Genomic DNA, 19,348 nt, shown 5'->3' on the forward strand with positions numbered 1-19,348 from the left:
CCCACCCCCCATCAAACCTCAGTTTGTTCTCAGTTTTTAAGAGTCTCTTATGCTTTGGCTCTCTCCCACTCTAACCTCTTTTTTTTTTCTTCCCCTCCCCCATGGATTTCTGTTAAGTTTCTCAGAATCCACATAAGAGTGAAAACATATGGTATCTGTCTTTCTCTCTATGGCTTATTTCACTTAGCATCACACTCTCCAGTTCCATCCACATTGCCACAAAGGGCCATATTTCGTTCTTTCTCATTGCCATGTAGTACTCCATTGTGTATATAAACCACAATTTCTTTATCCATTCATCAGTTGATGGACATTTAGGCTCTTTCCATAATTTGGATATCATTGAGAGTGCTGCTATAAACATTGGGGTACAAGTGCCCCTATGCATCAGTACTCCTGTATCCCTTGGGTATATTCCTAGCAGTGCTATTGCTGGGTCATAGGGTAGGTCTATTTTTAATTTTCTGAGGAACCTCCACACTGTTTTCCAGAGTGGCTACACCAATTTGCATTCCCACCAACAGTGCAAGAGGTTTCCCGTTTCTCCACATCCTCTCCAGCATCTATAGTCTCCTGATTTGTTCATTTTGGCCACTCTGACTGGTGTGAGGTGATATCTGAGTGTGGTTTTGATTTGTATTTCCCTGATAAGGAGCGACGTTGAGCATCTTTTCATGTGCCTGTTGGCCATCCGGATGTCTTCTTTAGAGAAGTGTCTATTCATGTTTCAGAATATTTTCCAGGATAAATCACATGTTAGGTCACAAAGCAAGTCTCAATAAACTTAAGAATACCGAAATCATTTTAAGCATCTTTTCCAACAAGAATAATATCAAAGTAGGCATCAATTACAAGAAAAATATTGGAAAAAACACAAACATATGGAGGCTAAACAACATGCTACTAAACAACCAATGGTCAATGAGGAAATTAAAGAGGAAAATACGTGGAAACAAATGAAAATAAAACACAATGGCCAAAATCTTTGGGATGCAGTAAAAGCTGAGAGCTGAGCTGTTCTGAGAGGAAAATTTACAGTGATACAGGCCCCCGTCAAGAAATAAGAAAAACAAACAAATAAACAATCTAATCTTAAACCTAAAAGAACTACAAGAACAATGTCCAAAGTTAGAAGAAAGGAAATAATAAAGATGAGAGTGGAAATAAATGGTATACAGACTAAAAGAAAAAGAAAAGGTCAATGAGCTGTTTTTTTGAAAAGATAAACAAAAACAGAAAAACCTTTAGCTAGACTCACCAAGAAAAAAAGAGAGAAGACCCAAATAAAATCAGAAATGAAAAAGAAGTAACAACTGACACTACAGAATTACAAAGAGTTATAAGGGAATATTATGAAAAATTAGAAGCGAACAAATTAGACAACCTAAAAGGGATAAATTCCTAGAAACATAAAATCTTCCAAAACTGAGTCAGGAAGAAATAAAAAATCTGAAAAGACCAATTACTAGCAACAAAATTGAATCAGTAACAAAAAACTGCCAACAAACAAAAAAATCCAGGACCAGATGGACTTATAGGTTAATTCTACAAAAGAAGAGTTAATGCCTATTCTTCCCCGAGCTATTCCAAAAAATAGAAGAGGAAGGAAATCTTCCAAATATATCCTGTGAGGTCAGCATTACCTTGATACCAAAACCAGACAGAAACACTACAGAAAAAGAGAACAGATCAACAGCCCTGATGGACATAGTTGTAAAAATCCTCAACAAAATATTAGCAAACTGCATTCAACAATGCATTAAAAGAATCATTCAACACCATCAAGTGGGATTTATCCTGGGTTGTAAGTATGGATCAGACTGATTTGCAAATCAATCAACAAGACACACCACATTAACAAAATGAAGAATAAAAGTCATATCGTTATCTCAATTGATGCAGAAAAAGCATTTGGCAACACTCAACATTTGTTCATGAAAAACATTTTCAATGAAGTGAGTTTAGAGGGAACATATCTCAAAATAATAAAGGCCATGTATAACAAAATCACAGCTAACATCATGGTCAATGATGAAATACAAAGATTTTCCTCCAAGATAAGAAACAAAGATGTCCATGCTCACTACTTTTATTCAACATAGTAGTGGAAGTACTAGCCACAGCAGTAAGACAAGACAAAGAAATTAGAGACCTCTATATTGGTAGAAAAGAAGTTAAACTGTCACTGTTTGCAGATGACATGATACTATAGCAGAAAACCCTAAAGATTTTATCAAAAAACTATTCAAGTAATAAATGAATAAATTCAGTAGTTTCATGTTATAAAATTAATATAAAAAATCTGTTACATTTTTATGCACAAATAATGAAATAGTAGAAAGAAAAATTAAGAAAACAATCCCATTTACAATTACACCAAAAGGAATAAAATACCTAGGAATGGACTTAACCAAAGAGGTGAAAGACCTGTACTCTGAAAACTGTAAAAGAATGATGAAAGAAATTGAAGATGACACAAACAAATGGAAAGATATACATGCTCATGGACTGGAAGAATATTGTTAAAATGTCCATACTATCCAAATAAATCTACAGATTCAATTCAATCCTTGTCAAAATAACAATAGCGTGGTTTTTTTTTCACAGAACTAGAACAGATAATCCTAAAATTTGTATGGAAGCACAAAAGACCCCAAATGGCCAAAAACAATCTTAAGAAAAAAGAACAAGGCTTGGAGATATCACAGTCTCAAATTTCAAGCTATACTACAAAGCTGTAGTAATCAAAACAGTATGGTATTGGCGCAACAAGAGATACATAGAACAGTGGAACAGGATAGAGAGCCCAGAAATAAACCCACAATTATACGGTCAATTAATCTATGATAAAGAAGGCAAGAATATACAATAGGGAAAAGACAGTCTCTTTAATAAATGGTGCTAGGAAAACTGGACAGCAAACATGCAAAAGAATGAAACTAGGCCACTCTTTAAACCATATACAAAATAAACTTAAAATGCACTAAAGACCTAAATGTGAGACTTGAAACTATAAAACTCCCTAGAAGAAAATATAGGCAGTAATCTCTTGGACGTCAGTATTAGCAATATTTTTCTGGATCTGTCTCCTCAGGCATGGGAAACAAAAGCAAAAATAAACTGTTGGACTTCCATCAAAATAATAATCTTTTGCACAATGAAAGAAACCATCAACAAAATAAAAAGGCAACATATTGAATGGGAGAAGATATTTGCAAATGATATATCCCATAAGGAGTTTGTATACAAAATATATAAAGAACTTAATAGCAAACAAAACAAAACAAAACAAAACACAATGAAAAAATGGGCAGAGGATTTGAATAGACATTTTTCCAAAGAAGATACACAGATGGCCAACAGACATACGAAAAGATAGAAAACGTCCTTCATCACCAAGAAAATAGAAATCAAAACCACAATTAGGTCTCACCTTACACTAATCAGAATGGCTAGAATCAGAAAGACAAGAAATAACAAGTATTGGTAAGGATGTGGAGAGAAGGGAACGCTTGTACTCTGTTGGTAAAGTAACACAGGCACTATAGAAATGGTATGGAAGATCTTCAAACAATTAAAAAAAGAAATACCATATGACCCAGTAATTCCATTACTGGGTATTTACCCAAAGAATAAAACACTAAATCAAAAAGATATAGGCTCCCCTATGTTTATTGCAGCATTATTAACAATGGCCAAGATACAAAAGCAACCTAAGTATCCATCCATAGATGAATGTATAAAGGATGAATGGATAAAGATGTGGTATATGTAAACCCAATGGATTATTCCTCAGCCAAAAAATATGAAGTCTTGTCATTTGCAACAAGGTGGATGGACCTAACAGGTATTATTCTAAGTGAAATAAGGGTGATTGAGAAAGGTAAATACTATCCAATTCTAGTAGTTTTAATGCCATATAATATAGTTTTAACCCTTAGAAATCTTTAATTTCTAATGAAAACTAAAAAGTAAGCAATTGTGAGCCATTGTTACATTACCATTCTGTGGCTTAGCAAATTTATAAATACATTTTATAATCTCTAAAAACATATGCTTTCTCACAGTAAATTTTTTAGTGTGGCACAAAATATGTTTTACTAATAGACCCAAATGTCTTTAGTTCCTCTGTAAAAGGAAGCCCAAAGTTGATAAACCTACGTTCTGTAATTAATTTTTTAGTTTTTTTTTTTTTTTTTTTTGGTTTGGAAGTGACCCAGATATGTAATAATTATTCATCATTTAACTTAACAAAAGGTTATATTTATTTACTTAGAAAATTATATCTTATCTATCACTCATTCCATTTCTTGAATAAAGAGGTTACATTTAAATGGGAAGACAGACATAAAATTCTATCTTCTATATATCAACAGGATGAGTTCAGTAAGAGGAGGCTTTGTGCAGAGTGCTAAGGCCTGAGAGGCAGGAACAGCACAGGTCCACCTGTGAGTATCGAGCAAGGCCCATGGGACTGGATGTTTGCTAGACACAGGCAGAGAAGAGCATTCTAGATAGAGGGATCATTATATGCAAACTCAGATGTGTGAAAAAAAATAGCATATTTTTCAGACAACCAAAATGTCTGCAGTGAATTAGTGTGTGTGTGTGTGTGTGTGTGTGTGTGGGTGTGTGTGTGTGTAAGACTGCTTGAAGGTTGAGTTGGAAGAGCCTCGTGTACTGTGCCTTAGAGTTTGAATTTCATTCCACACCAGTGAGGAGGGATTTTGAGGAGGGATTTTAAGGAGGAGAGTTGGTTAGAAGGAGAAGAAACTGGAAGCAGGAAGGCCAGGTACAACCAGCTCTAGGAGCCCCAGAAATTACAGAGGACAGCAGGCCCAGCGAAGGTGGGCAGTGAATCAACAATGACACTACGTATGGGCACTAAAAAGAAAGACACACTGTAAATAATCCAACTGATTGACAGGGACAGAAGACTAAAAATTCCTGAGTGCGAGGAGTCATTTCTGGGGCTTCTGTGAGAGGCCTTTGCCAGGTAGGACTCAAATAAACTGTGTGTTCAGAAAGGTTGTTATCAAGTAGGCAGAGGGTTTTGTGTTTTGTTTTCTCTCAAAGGAGTAGTAAAACATTTACTGAAAAAAAAAAGGCTTTATAACCATTGTTTGTTTGTTTGTTTTATCAAGTATGACTTCTGATCAGAGAGGTCTACTACACAGGAACTGATAAGGTGAGGGCAAGATATTTCTTAATTTCACTTTAGTTGAAGAAATTTCTCTATTGCTTTTGCAGGACTTTGGTTTTTTTTCCTGCTGCAGTTAATCTGCCACCTTGTGGCCTGTTTGAGAAATTCCAGTTCTTGTAGACTGGAGAGAGGATTGAAGGAATCAATATTCTTTTGGTTACCACAAGTATCAACACAGTACTGTCACAAATAATACATCAGTGGAGGGATGCCTTCTTCTAACTACATAGTGTCTCTCTTAGCTGCCATCCAAAAGGTATTTTATAATTTCCCAAGAATTCAGAGAGAATCAAGAAGTGCTTGAATCATAAATACTTTTTACATCTGTATGCTTTTGACTCCATCAAATGAAAACAAGAGTATAGTCCTTGTATTTTAATGGGAGAAGAAATTGCCCTAAAAGCTAGAGTCCTATATGATTAATTTCAACTTATAAAATATGACTTAAACATAGTAAGGTGAATTTACAAATCTAGAAGAAACCAGGATGCTGAGAAAACACCCATTAAGCTAAAATAAAGAGTAATCAGAAGCAGATAAATGAAATCTCTTTTCTGTGGTCGAGTCATGAGGCCATACATAATGATCTTTTTGAGAAACTGAGGCGGCTATTTCTGTGTGAGATGGACTGTCCTTGAATGGGATCACTTCTTAGATTCTGCACAATACAAATAAGCAATAACCCCATCTCACTGGTGTGTAGATGTACCCTTTTAGTTTCTGGATAATAAGGAGGTTGGGAGAAGAGTCCCAGAGAAAGGATGGGTTGGGGCACTGGAGAGCCAGAGTAGTACAGACTGGTTGAATTTCAGCCTTGTACTTAGTTCTACCTATTCTCATCCTCAGACATGCTGTCTAAAGAAAGATGTCTTTTTTAAAAATTGAGATATAATTGACATATAACATTAGGAGCTCAGTTCTTATCAGCTGGTGGGAGAGCTAGAATTAATTTTGCTGTGCCAACATATGATTTGTCCAGCGTACTCCCTTTCCCGAAGAACTACATTTTCCCTTTTCCCCAACTCCTCCCAATTGGTGTCCTGGGTATCATTCCTGTACCTTCTGGAACTGAAATCATGCTCAATATACCAGCCCACTTTATTGAGACTCCCTTCTCCCAGGAGCTGAATTGTGACATCTTGTCACTGACTGCTAACTAATAACTTGCTGAAGACTGATGGACCCCACAATTGGCTCACCACATTGGACACCTCTGGTATCAATCCCAGCATGGAAAGAGCTGAGGTTCCAGAATCCTCTAGGACAATGGGATTTGCATTGCTGGCCCCTCCTGTTGGGGCCATCCTATGTCTGGGTAACTTTTTTTTTTTTTTTTTTTTTTTGAGAGACAGAGACAGACACAGGGTGCAAGTGAGTGAGGAGCAGAGAAAGAGAGGGAGAGACAGAATTCTACAAGGGGCAGAGAGAGAGAGAGAGAGAGAGAGACAGAGACAGAGACAGAGAGAGAGAGAAGTGGGGCTCACCCAAAGAGGGGCTCGAGCTCATGTGGGACTGGAACTCACCAACCATGAGTAAATGATCTGAAGTCCGATGCTTAACAACTGAGCCACCCAGGTGCCCAGTATGGGTAACTTTTTGAAGATGGGTTGCCTCCCCTTTCCCCGTGGCCCATCACTGCCTCAACACTGAAGCCAAATGGTCAGACCCACCCAGCTGGTGGGAAGGTAAAACCTGAGCACTCCTCAGGGGAGGTTCAGATATTTTGAGAAGTCTGTGAGAAGATACCTGAAGAACACACACTGATCCTCCATGAACTCAACATCTGGAATCATAATAGAGGCTTCTGAAGCAAAGAAAGGGATGGGGGCAAAATAGATGTAAGTTATGAAGGTAATAGAATTGGAAATATGAGGGGCGCTCTACTTAGAAAATTGTCTAAAGCAAAAAGTATGGCAATTGAGTCCCCAAGAGATCTTCCCATTTTCACAGCAGACATTACTCACTGGTTCCAGCATTCTTGCCTGCAGCACCCAGACTTAAAATCTGTCTCAATACAGCATTCCAGGTATTCACTACAAACCAATTAGTTGTCATGCAAGTTTAAAACTATCAACCATCCTGGATTCAAGTGAAGAAGTAACTTTCTTCTTCCTAAGCCACCAATATAGTACAACATAACGCGTGGATGAGGAAAGTCAGAATAGGAAAACAAAGAGGAAGTCTGTGCTAAGGTTAAAAAAGCTAACTTTTTAAGATCTTGTGGTATTAGAATTTAATATATTTTCTATTTAATTATGAGCATTTCACACAATTCTTCCTTTTATTCTAATTGCCTTCTTATGCCCAATACCATTTCCCCTCAGTGCAATCTCTCCCACAATGCCCACCCCTTTCTTTTTTTTCCACCCAGATTGACTGGTGTGCTGTTGAACTGAAAATGGAACATCGTTGCCTGGAAGTTCATGTTGACCCTCAGGCAGCCAGCCAAGTTAAGGCTGTGTATAGGAAAGATACCTCGGGAGCAGTCATGAGATTCAGGGGTACCTCTCCATGCTGAGTGGCCATTCATGCCTACTGGAATCTAATTTGTGATTCTGCCCAAAACCCTGCAAAAGGGGAGTTTCTGCAGGTACCAAATGTTCCCTGAGTATGTCCTTTTGCTCAAAGTCAAACAGAAAAACAAGAACAGAACAGGAGGTTGTTTAACCCAGCCCCAAGGAAAAGAAAGAAAAAATACTGGAAGCTGGAAGATTGCTTTCAGTGCAGCTCCTGGTGGGAGGTAGGGGCTTAGATTAAATTAAACATTCATACCATCCCTTTACAATCTAGGAAGCACACCCTGGCAGCTACTCCTGGTTAAAGCTGGTCTCAGATATCCAACTATCAGCAAAATGTATCCACTTAGACATCCTACTGTCACCTATGAATGTTACCACCCTTCTACCCCTAAAACTGAAACCTCAGTCATCACTGATGTCCCTTTTTTTCTTAATAATCAGCATCTAACTGCTTCAATGTTCAACAGATTCTCCTCTCAAGATGTCTCTGGGTCCACTCCTTTCTCTATCCATGACTGCTCCCTTGTTCTTATCCTCATCACTTCATCACCCTTGGATTACTGGATCCATTTGGTCTCACTCACTTTCCAGCTTCAATTCCCTCCGGTACCAAACTAATATTCCTCAACTCCTACCTTGACTCAATGAACCACCAATGGATTCCCATACTGACTTTCAAAGCTTAAAACTCTCTGGGTTGCTATGCAGTTACCATAATCAGTCACCATATTTCCTATCTACATTATTGTTAGTTATTTCCTATTGGTATGCATGTGTCCCCCAAATCATGTTTCCACACAAACTGTGAGTACAAGTGGCCTTCCGTGTGCCTTTTAGCATAAATCAGGGGTTCAAGTGAGATCCTACAGTTTTATGTGTTCTTAGCAAGACCTTTCCACCTTCATCACATTACTCATCAAGGCTATTTTCACTCTGCTTTTTAGTATTGTGTGTGTTGCCTCAAAAATTCCAGGTCTCCCTGTTCTTCCCCATCTCCCTCACTCTAATACTTGCATGACCCTACACATCCCCTTTTCTGACCTCATCTCCCACTGTTCCTCACCTCCTGAAATAACCTGAATGTGCCTTTTGGAACTCACTGTCCAGGAGCAGCAAAACTTTCTATATGCTTAACTTCCCCTCTGAATATTTTCATTGTCTTTCCCTCACTAAAGGTTGACTCTCCCTTAAGGATACAGTTTGGATAAAGCTGCTCCTGTAGCTTTCTCAAATAAGTGCTGCTTTCTCTTCCACATCTCCCTGGCCAGGAGGTCTGGGAGAGGGGGGCTTTCATGTTCTCCTTGCTCCTCTTTATTGGTTCTAGACAATTCCTCTTCCTCTTCTCTACAAGCATCCAACTCTGATATTATGTCATAATATTATGTTGCCTACTTCTCTTCCTTGTGACAGTCACCTATCAACCAACTGCTTACAGTCCATCACTCTTTGAAGATTTTACTTCTGAGTCATTGTCACCCTCCTCAATATATTCCTGTTATGGTTCTTGATGATGTCAGAATAAGTAATCCTCTCAATAAATGGACTTCTCAGTTCTTTGACCTCTTCTTTTCCAAAGGTCATAGTATAAATTTTATTTTTACCAACAACTATAACTTTATATATCATCATTTCTAATCATTACTATCTCTCTAGCTTACTTCCTCTACTACTTGGCCTCCAAGAATCTTCTACTATACCAAAACCTACAATGTATTGCTTTCTCCACCTTTACATGGACCTTTGTTCCTCTCTTATCCTCATGTACTTCCTTTCCCAGATTCAATTCTATGGTCAATCATCATATTTATTGCACTGCATACAGCCTCAGCTCCCTTGCTTCTCTCTCATTTTGATATGCTTCCTTGTGTTAAAGTATAGTAACCTTTGTAAACAAGACTCTGATGCTAATATCAAATGAATGCAGATCAACTATTTATTCAATTAATCAGTTAATGTTAAATAAATGCAGATTAAATATTGTATTGAATTAATTAGTTAATGAAGAAATTAAGAAGAAGTTATAACCAGTTCAAAGAGCACTTAAGAAGCTAAGTACAGGATTGCTACATGAGGTACAAACCTAGTTAACATTTAACAGGGTCATAAATTATGTGTCCCACTGGGCAGTAATTACCTGTATTCCTACTGGACAAAAACTACAACTTGATATGTACCTCCACATATTACCCGGAAACTTTAATCCATAGTTAACTGTGAGTTGAACTAGATTTGTTCTCCTATACAATCCTTGGGTGGCCATATGACAAAGAAGGACATTGGACTCAGTTTTGCCTCATTTCTAAAAACAATAATTTTTTTTCAGAAAAACAATTTTCTGACTCTTGGTAAAATAAAAAAGTAGTTTAACCCAACCATTATGCACTTATACTACACAGCTAAACATGTCTGGAGTAAAACAAAACCAAAGCTCTGAAATGAAATTCATGATCACCAGTTCAAGGCGACTCGGCTGCATAGCAACCAAGTTCTATTACCTAGTTGATTCACCCTCCCACTCTTGTAGGCAACATTTCCTCTCCACCAAACCTCTAACATCTCTTTTCCTTTCCCCACTCTAATCCAGGAATTTTGTAACTTACTTCACTGAGGAAATATAAACAATAAAAATAAAAATTTTAAACTGCCACTGCTGCATTCACATACCTGTATGCATTTGTGCCCATACATTTCTCTTTCTCTTCTATTAAGATCAATGAAATGTCTTCACTCCTAGAAAAAGTCAAGACTCAACTTTAGGTTACTAGCCATAATGGAGTAACAGGGTTGAACTTAACTTTTTACCCTAAACAACGTGAAAATGAAACAAAATGTATGAAAGAGCAGATTTCAGGCATTTGACAAAAGGCAGCATGGAACAGTTATCTCCAAGAAAAGGATAACAAGTGAATCCTATTATTGCCCCAGCTTACTGTGCATAGGACTTTACAGGCCACAGTGCCAGGAGTGGAATAGCAACAAGAGCCTAAAAGTCTTTCTGAGTTGAGGAAACATATACTGGGGTTTGGGGAGGCCAGGACATCTAAAAAAATTATAGGAGGGAGTTGCAGAGAAAAGCTGTGATGATCTACAGAGAAGTCCCTTTAAGTCTTGGGCCAAGTACTATACATTTGTATGAGTAAACTATTCAAAGCTTGGAAAGAACCACAGGAAAAGAGTAGGTGGGACAATCGCTAGGACTCACACAGAGTTGATTGTAATTTATATTAGTACCAGCCAGAGTAGAAAGATTTCTTAATATGTAGGTCATTTGGTAATGTCCTCAGAAGGGTGTTGCCTTAGCAGTGATGTTAAGTTGGCCCTGAATTAAAGCCTTGCTAGGATCAAAATGATTCCAAGTAACTCAACATGTCCCAAAACAAAATCCAAAGATATTAAAATCAATACTTTAAATCTGGCACCCAGTAATGTAAAATTCACAATGTCAGGCATCCAATAAGAAAAATACCAATAATACTATGAAACTGGAAAATATGACCCATAAACAGAAAAAAGAAAAAGCTGTCAATAGAAACAGAGAAATATGACACAGAAAAAGAATTAGCTGACAATGAAAATAAAACAGCTATTATAAATATACTCCATATGCTCCAGAACAAAAGCAAAACATACACATGATGAGGAGAGAAAAATAAGATATTTTAAAAGACAAATGTTGAAATTATAGAAATAAAAATACCTGAAATAAAAAATACACTGGATGGTAGTAATAGCAGATTAGACACTGTAGAAGAAAAATAAGTGAATTTGAAGACATAATATTAGAAACTACTCAAATTAGGGGTGTGCTGGGGGGCTCAGTCAGTTAAGTATCTGACTTTAGCTGAGGTTGTGGTCTGACAGTTTGTGGGTTCAAGCCCTGCATTGGGCTGTCTGCTGTCAGCATAGAGCCTACTTCAGATCCTCTGTCCCCCCACTCTCTCTGCACCTTCCCAACTCATTCTCTCTCTCTCTCTTTCACAAAATAAACTTAAAAAAAAAAAAAGAAACTACTCAAATTAAATACATAGAGAAAAAACCTGAAAAAAATAAAGACCATCAATGACCTCTGGGACTAAATTGAGCAGCCTAATATATACATGTAATTGGAGTCCCAAAAGGAGAGGATATGGGAAGAAACAAAAACTATTTGAAGAATCAGTAGCCAAAAAATTTCCAACTTTGATGTAAACTAAAACCTCACTGTTCTAAGAAGCTTAATAAAACCCAAACATGAAAAAAAATCCACACGAGACATGTCATAATCAAATTGCTGAAACCCCATAAAAAAGAGAAAAAAAATTCAATCAACCAGAAGAAAAAGGACACATTACATACAGAGGAACAAAGGTAAGATTTCAGCAGACTTGCTTCAGATTTGCAAGTCAGATACTCTCTGTAAATTACTCAAAGAAAAAAGCTGTCAACCTAAAATTCTGCATTGGTCAAATTAAGGCAAAACCCAAGAGAAATGAAAGCATATTTCCAAAGAAAGACATGCGTACAAAGGTTCACAGCAGCTTTGTTTGTAATAGATGAAATGTGGAAACAACCTATATACCCATTAATAGGTAAATAGAGGGAAAAAAAATATGATATAAGAATGTCAATACATACAACAACAGGAGTGAAACGCTAATAATTATGCTGAGTGAAAGAAGCCAGATTTAAATGAGTACATAATTATGATTTAATTTAAATAAAATTCCAAACCAAAATGCAAACTAATTGGTAGTAACAGAAAGTAAATCAGTTCCTGCCTAGGGAAGCAGGGAACGGGAAGAAGTTACAAAAGGAAATAAGATACTCTTGGGGGTAATGGACATGTTCATTATTTTGATTATAGTGATAGTGTCATAGGTGCGTACACATGTCAAAGTTTATCAAATTATATACTGTAAATTTGTGCAGTTTATAATAGGACAGTTACACCTCAAAAAAGCTTCTTTAAAAAATTAAATCAAAACAAAGACATTTCAGACAAAAACAAAATGAGATAATTCATTGCCAACAGATTTTTACTATAAGAAATGGTAAAGGAAAAATAACACCAGATGGAAATTTGGATCTAAACAAGGAGTAATGAGAAAAAAATTTTAAGTATACAAGCAAATATAACAGATTGTTTCTCATTATAAAAATATCTTGAAAAAAATTGATTGTCTAAAGTAAAAATAACAGAAAATTGAGTCCATACATATGTGGAAGTAAAATGTATGACGATTGCACAAAGGATGAGAAGGGAGTATAAATTTACTTTTGTAAGATTTTTACCATCTATGTTAAGTAGTGTAATATTTGATGGTAGACTTTGTTCACATAAAGAAATATATTTTAAAGCCTAGGGACATGACTTAAAACAAAAAAACCCAAACAGGTGTAATTAAGAAGCCTACATATGAAATAATAATTAAAAATCCTTGAATCCAAGAGAAGACAGGAAAAAAAGGGAGAAAAGAAAGAAAGAACATGGGAGATAAATTGAAAAAACTGCAAGATGGTATATTTATATTCAATTATATTGATGATTACATAAATATAAATGGTACACTTTCCAGTTAAAAGAGATTGTCAGATTAAATAAGAAGCAAGATCCAACTTTATTGTGTTTACAAGAAACACTTTAAACATAATGGCATTTAGAGATTAAAAGGATAGAAAATTATGTTTCATCCTAACATTAGTGAAAAGAGAACCAGAGTGGCTAGATAATCCTCAGAATGTAGAAAGGAAAATTATCAGAAAGAAAGAGAATATTTTAGAATGATAGAGTGACTTCATCAAGAGGATATAAGAAGCCTAGTAAATGCCAACCACTTGTCTATAAACTAGATCCTATCCCCATTAACCTACTCAAGGTCAACTCTTGAACAAATTATTCCCTCTCCTGTAATACCAGTTTTTCTTCTTTACTGGAACTTCTGCATTAGTATATAAAGAAGCTTTAATTTATCCTGTTTAAAAATAGATACATTCCTTCTTGACCCCAGATCTTTCTCCAGCTCATATTCACTCATGTTCAACTCTCTTTCTTCTTTATATAAACTTTCTGTTAAAGGTTGTTTATACTTGCCCTTTCTAAATTCTTTCCTCTCATTCTAAAATCCATTCCAATCAGACTTTTGCCTAAAAACACTATTAAAACATTTTTGTCAAGGTCACCTATGATCTTCACCTCATTAAATCCAATAGTCAATTCTCAGGCCTGATTTACTTGATCTAACAATAACATTTGACACAGGTGATCACTCCCTACTCCTTTATAAGCTTTCTTTTCTTGACTTTCAAGAGTCCACAGACTCTTGGTTTTCTGCCTGCCTCCTCCTTAGTCTCATTTCCGTTCCTGGTTTATTCCTGACTTCATAATATTACAGCACTCCAGGGATCAGACTTTAGTCCTTTTTTTCTTTTTTATCTACACTCACTTCCTTGGTGATTTCACTTAGTCTTACAGCTTTAAATGCCATCTGCATGCTTGCTAATGACTTCCAAATTTATATCTCTAGCCTAAACTTTTCACTTGTTATAGGGACTTGAATATTTAATTACCTATTCATCATCTCTAACCAGGTTTTTGATAAGGATCTCAAGCTTAACAGGTCAAAAATTGGACTGGCTCTACTTGGTCATGATCTGGGAGAACCTGGTGAACACTGGCTTAAGACAATCACTCACAAATGAGACAGCCTTTGTTCCTGGTTTTCAGAGAAGTTCCAGCAGTCAGAGCAAAAAATCTAAAATAAAAATAAGAAATGAAATATGGTTTTGGATGCCCTGGAGAGGGAAGAACAATTTGGCTTAACCTACATCACCACTCCCACAAGGCAGCACAGCATAGGGCCAAGAAAGACTTTTCCTGGCTTTTGATTTATCCCCTAGGTAAAAGGAAGAGCATTTGGGTGAATACCTGTTTCCCCAGCTATATAGGACAATGCCAAATGGGCTCATTTCTCTCTCTTCCTATCCAGAATGCTAATTAAAAGCTCTATGATTTGGAGGGTGGGAAGAGGTGAGGAGAATGACAGAATTCTTGGAGGACATAAAAGGGACATAGATCCTAACTGTCTTGTGGATTTCATCCAGAAGCCTGTCCATAAGCTTCTGAGAGTGATTCACCCAACAATCAACTCCAACTGACTAATAGGTACCCACGGTGCTCTGCAAGCCTCACCTCCACCCTATGGCCAGCTCCCTACGTGTGCTCTTGACAATGGTGCATGTGGGTTTTGGCAGACTGCCAAGGAGCACACACAGAAAATTGGCTGAATCTGCAGGCTAAAGAGAGAGACCACAAAATTGAGCTTTAGGGCCACATGTGGGAAAACAAAAGAGAGACTATGAATACAGAGCCTGGTGTGTTGCAGGATCCAGAGAAGGCATATAAGTTTAAGAATTGTGCCACAAAATGGAGTAAGAGGCAAGGGCAAGGGTATCCACAGAAGGCCCGAGATAGCCTCAGAATAAGGTATCTTTTTCCCAAATGCAATTAGTAAAATTGTACAAGATGATTGCTATTTCAAATATAAAGACAACAATGAAAAGCTTCAAGGAACATGCAAAATGAAGGTAAAAAGACACTACCAAAGAATTACAATAATCTTCTGGTAACTGAACACAAAGCTCAATGATTTACCTGATAAAGAATTCAAAAGAGCTGTTTTAAGGAAACTCAATGAATTACAAAAAAAAAAACAAAACAAAACAAAACAAAACAAAAAAAACCACAGAAAGACAATTCAATAGGAAATTCAGAAAACAAGGCATAAACTAAGTGAGAAATTTAACCAAGAGATAGAAATCATAAAAAAAGAACCAAGCAGATATAGAACTGAAGTATTTTCTCAAACTCCTCCAAAAAACTGAAGAGACAATACACTCAAACTCATTTTATGAGGCCAGCATTACTTTGATACCAAAACCAGATAAGAACAATTCAAGAGAAGAGAACAAAGACAAATATCCTTGATAGATATAGATATATTCTCAACAAATATTAGTAAACCGAATTCAACAATACATTGAAAGGATTACACATCATGACAAGCGAGATTGATTGTAGGGATGCAAGCATGGTTCAACATATGCATATCAGTAAGTGATATATCACACTCAGAGAATGAAAGATTAAAATCTTACAATCATCTCAATACATGCAGGAAAAACATTTGACAAAAATACAGCACTCTTTCACAATAAAAACTCTCAATGATTTGGGTATAGAAGGAACATACTCAACATAATAAAGGCCATATATGACAAGCCCACAGTTAACATCACACTCAACAGCAAAAGGGTGAAAGCTTTTCCTCTAAAATCAGGAATAGGACCTCTGTTTTTAATTCGGCATAGTACTGCAAGTTCTACCCAGGGCAACCAGGGAAGAAAAAGAAATAAAAGTCATCTAAATTGGAAGGAAGAAGTACATTTGTCTTTATTTTCAGATGATATTATATATGGAAAATCCTAAATTCCACCAAAAAACTGATAGACTAATTAACAAATTTAGTAAAGTTGCAGGATACAAAATCATCGTACAGAAATCAGTGGAATTTCAGTATTCTAACAATGAAATATCTAAGAAATAAAACAATTCAATAATACTGTATTATGTACATGAAAGTTGCTAAGGGATTAAATCTAAGTGTTCTCACCACAAGAAAGTAATGGTAATTATGTGATGTGATAGAGGTGCTATACTAAGGTGGTAATCATTTTCAATACGCAAGTGTATAAAATCAACACATTGTACAGTGTAAACTTACACAATGTTATATGTCAATTATATAAATAAAGTTGGGGGAAAAAGGACGTGTCAAGTGGATATCTACATGATACTGGTCTCATAAATGAATGTTTATGTCATCTATGTCTGGTCTTTGTTCTTTTAAAATATAGGCACTTAATTCCATACATTTCTCTCCAAACAATATTAAAAAAAATTTTTTTTTACATTTATTCAATTTTGAGAGACAGAGAGAGACAGAGCACAAGCAGGGGAGGGGCAGAGAGAGAGGGAGACACAGAATCTGAAGCAGGCTCCAGGCTCCGAGCTGTCAGCACAGAGCCCAACACAGGGCTTGAACTCACAAACTGCAAGATCATGACCTGAGCCAAAGTCAGATGCTTAACCGACTGAGCCACCCAGTCGCCCCCTCCAAATAATATTTTAGCTACATCCATGATTTTTAAAATGAGGTATATGCATTATTATTTATTTCTAATTTTTTTCTTCTAATTTCCTTTTAATTTCTTCATGGACCCATTAGTTATCTTGAAGAACACTTGGTTTGTTTATGTACTTTGGAACTCTTTTGTTAGATGTGTAAACATGCATAATTGTTATATATCCTGATTTATTGACCCTTTTATTTTCATGAAATAGCCCACTTCATATCTACTAATATTTTTTTTCCTTAAAGTCTATTTTATCTGATATTACAGTAGTCACCCAAGCTTTTTATGGTTACTATTTGCATGACATAACTTTTTCTATCTTTTTGCTTTCAACCTACTTGTGTCTATGAATCTAACATGTGTTTCTTATAGAAAACATACTGTGGGATCATGCTTTAAAAAAAGCCCAGTCTGACAGTCTGTGCTTTTGGACTGGGATATAATCCATTCACATTTAATGTAATTATTGATATGGTTGGATTTATGTCTACCATTTGTTCTATTTGTTTTCCATATGCCTCATGTCATCTCTTTTACTGACTTCTTTTGTGTCAGATACTTATTTTTGAGGGTACCATTTTAACTCACTGGTTGACTTTTAATTGTATTTTTTTAAGTTATTTTCTTAGTGGTTGGGATTACATTATGTATCTTAACATAATATACATCAGTTTATTAGTGGATTCATTCTGATAAAAATTTCTTTGACATTGATTCATTTCCTCTGCCCTGCTTTCTATTTGTCATATATATGTCTATATGCTATAAACCAATAATATTGTATTATATTTACTATTATATGCAAATTTATTTTTTAAAAGAAAAATAAGATTTATCTGAGAATGTTTTTATTTTGCCATTTTTGTTTTGGTTATTTTTTTGGTGGGGAGAGACTTTTCTAATCTCTTCATCATAGTTGGAAGACCTGCCTCCAAATACATTTTTACAGCAATTTTTGGTTAAGTCAATATTTAGCAAATACTGTAAATGCATGAATGATTTTATATCTGAAGTAGATAGTATACTATGCTTATGGTTAACTTTACTTTTTCCTGTCATTAAAAATTCCTTTAGGGGCACCTGGGTGGCTCAGTTGGTTAAGTGTCCAACTCCTGGTTCTAGCTCATGTCATGATCTCACAGTTTCATGAGTTTGAACCCTACATTGGGCTCTGCGCTGGCAGCACAGAGTCTGCTTGGGATTCTCTCTCCCTCTCTCTCTTCTCTGCTCCTCCCCCACTTGCACTGTCTCTCTCTCTCTCTCTCAAAATAAATAAACTTAAAAAAATACTTCATGTTTTTTATTTTCTTAGATTCAATCTTCAAGGTCTTCATCTCAATAAAGTTTTACTATGATCAAATATATCAGATAGACTATCACTTCTTTCTTTCTATGGAGATACGTCTTTTAGAGTCCTTCATCCCCCCTCCCCCACCCCCCTAAATCTTGACTATTTATTCTTTGGGTCTCTTGTACAGCTATTCTGATAATTTTCTCTCTTTTCTCTGTTGAATGCGCTGTTTCCTGGGTTAAATGTCTTTGTCTTGGAGGCCAAGTAAAATTGTGATCTAATAATGGACTCTTGAGTTAGATTGCTTGAGTTCAGACTCCATCTCTATACTATTAGTTGTGCTACCTTGGAGACATTGTCTATGTCTCAATCTTCCCATCTGTAAAATGGTGGTGAAAAGACAGTACTTACCTCATTCTGCTGTCCTAAAGATCAAGCGAGCAAATACATAAACACTAACTACTATTGGGGAAGTAGGTTTTGGTGGAGCCCATGCAGTTGAGAAATGTGCAGAAGTATAATTTTTGAAACTTGTATAGCTAATAATTCTAACACTTAGTTATCTTATTGGGTGTAGAATTTTAGGTTGAAAATATTTTGTCCTTAGAATTTTAAAGGTATTGTGCTGTGTCTTGTAGCTTCCAGTGTTGTTATTGATAAGTCTGATGCCATTCTGACTGCCATCCTTTTTTGTAAGTGTTAATTTTTTTTTCTTTTTGGAAGTTTTTAGAATGTTTTATTCTTGGCGCTTTGAAATTTTCATCCTGATGTGTCTTCGAGTATTTGTTCTTTGATTCATTGTGCTGCCTACTCCATTGATCTGTTACTCTAAGAATTTTTCTTGTGTTATTTCTTTGATAATTACCTTTCCCTGTTCTCTCTGTTCAGGCTTCCTGGAATTTATATTCATTAGAGATTGGCTCTTAAAGATTAATCCTTTAATCACATTATCCTTTTACTCCTATTGTCTCTATTTTTTAATTTTTTAATTCATTCTCATAGATTTCCCCCCAATCTTTCTATTGAATTATTTTAAATTTCTGCTATCATGTTTTTCATTTACAAGAGTTCTTAATTTTATTTTTTGTTTGTTTTTAATGTTTGTTTATTTATTTTGAGAGAGAGAGAGAGAGAGAGAGAGAGAGAGAGAGAGAGAGAGAGAGA

General features: G+C 35.9%; 1 long non-coding RNA gene across 1 annotated transcript in view; it reads right to left on the bottom strand.

Annotated features, from left to right (window-relative positions):
* LOC121028874 (uncharacterized) overlaps window positions 1–19,348 on the bottom strand; it is a 161,223-nt gene that overhangs the window by 89,972 nt on the left and 51,903 nt on the right. The window contains exon 3 of the long non-coding RNA XR_005789477.1: window positions 10,387–10,452. This is a non-coding gene — a long non-coding RNA (uncharacterized LOC121028874). The remainder of the gene's footprint in view (window positions 1–10,386; window positions 10,453–19,348) is intronic.

The sequence above is a fragment of the Herpailurus yagouaroundi genome, unplaced genomic scaffold, assembly GCF_014898765.1.
Source record: "Herpailurus yagouaroundi ecotype Mexico unplaced genomic scaffold, PumYag 100, whole genome shotgun sequence".
Classification (NCBI taxonomy): domain Eukaryota; kingdom Metazoa; phylum Chordata; class Mammalia; order Carnivora; family Felidae; genus Herpailurus; species Herpailurus yagouaroundi.